The 5558-nt window shown below is 37.5% G+C and overlaps 1 pseudogene; it reads right to left on the bottom strand.

The window, feature by feature from the left end:
- Window positions 1-1794: 1794 nt before the first annotated feature.
- On the bottom strand, window positions 1795-1968 carry LOC128250049 (U2 spliceosomal RNA; annotated as a pseudogene).
- Between the last annotated feature and the right edge of the window lie 3590 nt (window positions 1969-5558).

Genomic DNA, 5558 nt, shown 5'->3' on the forward strand with positions numbered 1-5558 from the left:
CTACTCTGTTTCTGTCTATGGCTAGTAATTTGCTATACCTAACCGCTTCTGCTTTTATTGCTCTCTTGAGGGCAAACCACCATTTGTTATTGATGATGGCTTCCGTGCTAATCCGGTCTCTGAAAACCTGTCTCGACGGGAAAAACGCGTTTAGTTTCCAGTAACCAGGGCCCCGCCTATATGTCTTATCTAAGTCTAGCGTACACGTCACAAGTTTGTGATCCGTGTAGCTGACTATGTGAAATTGTGGACACCCTATGCTATCTCTATCTACTCTCCTACACAATACTCTATCTAGATACGATCTCGACGACCCGATGCGGTTTGTCCATGTCCACATTGGCGCATTCGGGTGGTCGAGTCGGTACCTGTCAGACAGTTGAAAGCATCTGAGCAGGTCTTTGAGGCATTTGCGTCCCCGTCTATTCCTATCTCTGCCTACATAGTCTTGATGCGTGTCCAAGGTAGCATTCCAATCCCCCACTAAAAGTAAAGGACGAGACGTTCCTAGGAATACTTCTAGACGTCGAAAGAAATCCGGCCTCCCTGTTAAAGGTGGTGCGTATACTGATATGAGTCGAAAAGCACACCCATCGCTGCCATCGACATCCAGAACAACCAATCTACCCTCCGGGTCTATGAATACTGTCTTTACTTCGAGATCCAGACTCTTGCGAACGAGTACCGCCGTGCCACTACCGCCCATTCTCAGCAGACAGGGAGAAAAATAAATGTTAAACTGTCTGCCAAACATGGACGTTAGGGCCCGCGGATCATGGAGTCTGGTCTCGCTTATGGGTATGATTTCTAGATAGATAGATAGATAGATAGATAGATAGATGTAGACAACATAAACTCCATAACGTATTAAAAATAGAACGGGAATTTACATAAGGCAACGTATTGTACATTCAACTTCTTGCTTAATCCTTACCACACCTTCGCTTTGTGATAACCGGGTAAGTAAACAAACAATAACAGAGAATATAAGTTATGTCGTTGTTACTATAACCTCTTTTCACTTTATAAATAATAATTTAGTATTCGTCTGATAAATGTTAATTTTCAAACGAATTCATTTTCTTTACCGGAAGAATATTTTTTCCTGAATTTTTAAATTCAGTCAGGTAAGTTTTATGTCACATGGCGATCTCGCTATGTCAAACTTATCTTGGTTGACTCATCACAGTCGAAAAGGAGAACTTATTTAAATAGTATCCTAAGAAAATTATGTAACTGTTGTGTTATGAAAGGTGTCGTCTATGATGAAGTGCGTAACCACAACGAAACAATTAATTCGGAGAAGTAAAGATTGTGATTCTGCAATCACTAATGGAGGGTAGATTATATGGATTAATTAAACCCATTCAGAGGGAAGAATGATCGTCTATACTCGCCTCTTGACATGTCAGAGGAAATTAATTCCAGCCAAATATATATGTATATGTATGTATATATATATATATATATATATATATATATATATATATATATATATATATATATATATATACATATACAAACATATATATATAAATATATATATGTATATATATGTGCATATACATCAATATACATATATATATATATTAATATATATATGTATATATATGTACATATATATATATCAATATACATACATTCATACGTATATATATACGCACTGTAGAAATTAACGCTAAAGCCCCAATAAATACCTGAAAATCTTGGAGATTTCTGCAGTACGTTATGAAGCGTATAGCCGATCGCTTTTATTCTTTAACTCTTTTACTCACTTCAGCCATACGGTTGTGGTCATGGTGGAGCACCACCATGGGGTTAACCCGTGGCACAGGCGAAGCAAGTACCTAAATTTTCGCCTCGTTCAAAAAATCAGGTTAATATCGATGGTCTCACGTAGAGACCGTATCAGATATTAAGCTGAAAAGAACAGATACCACACTTTGATCTTAAACGAAAGACCTCGTTATAATTATACTCCTTTACTCCTTTACTCTTTTACTCGTTTCACTCATTTGATTGCGGCGGCCATGCTGGAGCACCGCCTTTAATCGAGCAAATCAACCCCAGGACTTATTCTTTGTAAGCCTAGTACTTATTCTATCGGTCTCTTTTGCCGAACCTCTAAATTACGGGGACGTAAACACACCAGCATCGGTTGTCAAGCGATATTGGGGGGGGGAACACACACACAAACGCATATATACGCCTATACATATATGCGACGGGCTACTTTCAGTTTCCGTCTACCAAATTCACTCACAAGTCTTTGGTCGGCCCGAGGCTATAGTAGAATACACTTGCTCAAGGTGCCACGCATTGAGACTGAACCCGTGACCATGTGGCTGGTAAGCAAACTACTTACCACACAGCCACTCCTGCGCCGATACAATTATGTATAGAATTATAAAATATTTTGTAAAATTTACCATACACATACACACACACACACACACATACAAACACACACACAAACACACATTCGACGGGCTTCTTCCTATTTCCGACTTCAAAGTCCACTCACAAGTCTTTGGTCGGCCCGTGGCTATAGTAAAGCACACTTGTCATGGTGACACGAAGTCGGACTTAACTTGGAACGGTGTGGTTGGGAAGCAAGCTCGTTTTCTGCTCTAGGCACAAAGCCTGAAATTTTGGCGGAGGGAGCCAGTCGATTAGATCGACCCCAGTACGCAAGTGGAACTTAATTTATTGAACCCAAAAGAGATGAAAGGCAAATTAGACCTCGGTAGAATTTGAACTCAGACAGACGAAATACCGCTAAGCATTTCGCCCGGCGTGCTAACAGTTCTTATTTATTTACTGCCCACAAGGGACTACCCACAGAGAGGACAAACGAGAACAGACAAACGGATTAAGTCGATTATATCGACCCCAATGCGTAACTGGTACTTATTTAATCGAGCCTGAAAGGATGAAAGGCAAAGTCGACTTCAGCGGAATTTGAACTCAGAACATAGCAGCAGACAAAATACCGCTAAGCATTTCGCCCGGCGCGCTAACGTTTCTGCCAGCTCGCCGCCTTCTGCAAGCATCTTACCACAAAGCCATGGTACACACAAAATCTCTTATGATATGTTATGCTGATAAGTTATAGGGGGGTTAATAAGAAGTACTCTATTGAACGAGAGTTAAATATCGTTTAATATGCACAGGATTTAAATGTGAGCTATTCTAATGCCGTTCTTCTGACATTGCGAAAGTGGGACGAGCTTGTATTGCATTTTGTATATCATCATGTAATCGTTCAAGTGGAAACGCAATGTGACTCTTGTCTGAGAAATTGCAAGAAAGAACGAGAGAAACATAGTATCGACTAAAACAAATAAAATAGAACGTTTTGAAAGCATGTAGAGATTGTAGATACGAGTTGTGTCCCTTTGAATAGGAATTATTTCTTGGTGAGGTGGATTTAACGGTGATAATTTTGTGGCTGTATTAAAAACTGTATCATATTTAAAAGGAACAGCTCATTGGAGAAGCCACTCTACTTTGTTCAGTGGAAATACGGCTTTAAGTTCGTCGGTATGCAATTAATTTGATATGAAAATGAGATTGTTTATTACGATTTATTTATGCGCTATCAATATAGACTCTGTAGCGTCCACGAGTCCAGTCTTTACATGCATAATTTGACAAGATGTAGCTCACAGAGAGATTCGAATTCGTCGGCTACACACTCCATGGTTTGGACGGCCTATGGAAACCTTGTCCTGTTATATGCAGACATTTTCGTGGATCAATGGGCGAAAGCTAAGCGTCAAGTGAGACACGAAACGGGTGTACAACACCGAAGGGCATCTCAAATTCTACCGTTACTACCCTATTCAGACAACCTACGCATCGCATTGAAAGGGCACAATAAAAACACGAACTGTTCAACTCGTCACCTTCAGTTCCAGCACACAACTAGTGCCTGGTTTTGCCGTAGTGCCTCCTGAGCACGCTTCGGTCTAAAATGCCAAAGCCGGACACACCTTGACCCGTTTTCTCAAGCCATGTGATTTCTTTGCTTATGTATTTGATTTATAACACGCAAATCACTAAATTTACCTTCCATATAGAAATTCGCTTATGAAGGATTTGCTCATTTTGTTTGCAGAAACAATTTAGGTTCTGGAACTGAACTTTTATTATGTTCTAGATGTGTTTCATAAGATTCTTTGATGCTTATTTATGTTCCTAAATTTTGCATGTTGTCAAATAACGTCTGAAATTCTGAATTCATCACTAGTTGTTAGCATGTAAATTACGGCGTTATTCCCTAACATACTTAGATAAAATAATATGTAAAATGTGGATTTTACGATTTTTCTTTGGTTTTTAGCCTTCTTGAAGTAATGTTATCGTAACACGTTAAGCAAATTGAAAACGATTTTTCGTGTATTTCTTCGATTCTTGTCTCAGTTTGTTCGTATCAGAGGTGAATATATAGTGTGTCGTACTAACGAGGTCATACCGCGAAATTTATATCTGGATTAAATGTTTCATAGGCACAGAGACGAGGTCAGACTGTATAAACGGTGAAAGGGTTAACTCGAAAGTGCTTTTCCTTCCAGTGTGTAGCAGGAAAACTGCTTCACTAAATTTAACTGCATATTTTTAGGGTTTATGGTATTTATTCGTGTTCAGCTGCCAATGCAGTCCGTGAGTGGAGGTTTACAGTTTTTATTCAGGCCAGAGAATGAAAATATGAACATAAGAAAGGACACGTTAAGTATTGAAATACATTTTTATTGATATTAGAATCCAATTCTTTACAATACAATAAATATATGATATATAAATTTACATATATGTCGTATGTTTTGCATTATGGAAAAGCAAAAGGTAAATATATTTAAACAGTTTTACGATCATTCTATGGATGATAAATATAATTGTTAGTATATACATAGAAATATTAAATAATATATCTTTAAAAAAATTATTTTTTCAGTTATAGTAACGTATATATATGTGCGGAGTATGTATCCCTGCAAATACACAAATACACAAACACACAAACAGACACTCACGCCTACATTCCCAAATATGCATATATGAAATTATGTTACAATATATACAAAAATGCTTATATAGATATATATATTGTGTGTTCAAAGTTATATAACAGAATTAAATATTTATGTAAATATTACATAAACATTATTATTAGTGAAAATTTACTGGTGGACTGAGTACTAGTGTTTAAGTAACTATATGATATGGATATGAATTCAGAGAATCTCGTGGCTATCACAGTAATCAGTTCACATGATGATCAATTACAACGCAGTGTCATGTCAAATATCCGCGGATGCGAGCTCACATTATTTGAATCAATATGTAAATATAAAATTGTTTTATAAAAAGATGAGCAATATGTATAAACCGTTGCATAGTGAAATTAATACGTGAAGGAATTTTTGAAACGGCTGTAATGCTAAGAATATTAGGAGTGAAATATGACAGGTTCATCTGACAAGCCTCCTAATTTCATACGCCATGCTCTCTCTCTCCCTCTGTATGTATGTATGTATGTATGTATGTATGTATGT

Source organism: Octopus bimaculoides, chromosome 1 (genome assembly GCF_001194135.2).
Source record: "Octopus bimaculoides isolate UCB-OBI-ISO-001 chromosome 1, ASM119413v2, whole genome shotgun sequence".
Taxonomy (NCBI): Eukaryota; Metazoa; Mollusca; class Cephalopoda; order Octopoda; family Octopodidae; genus Octopus; species Octopus bimaculoides.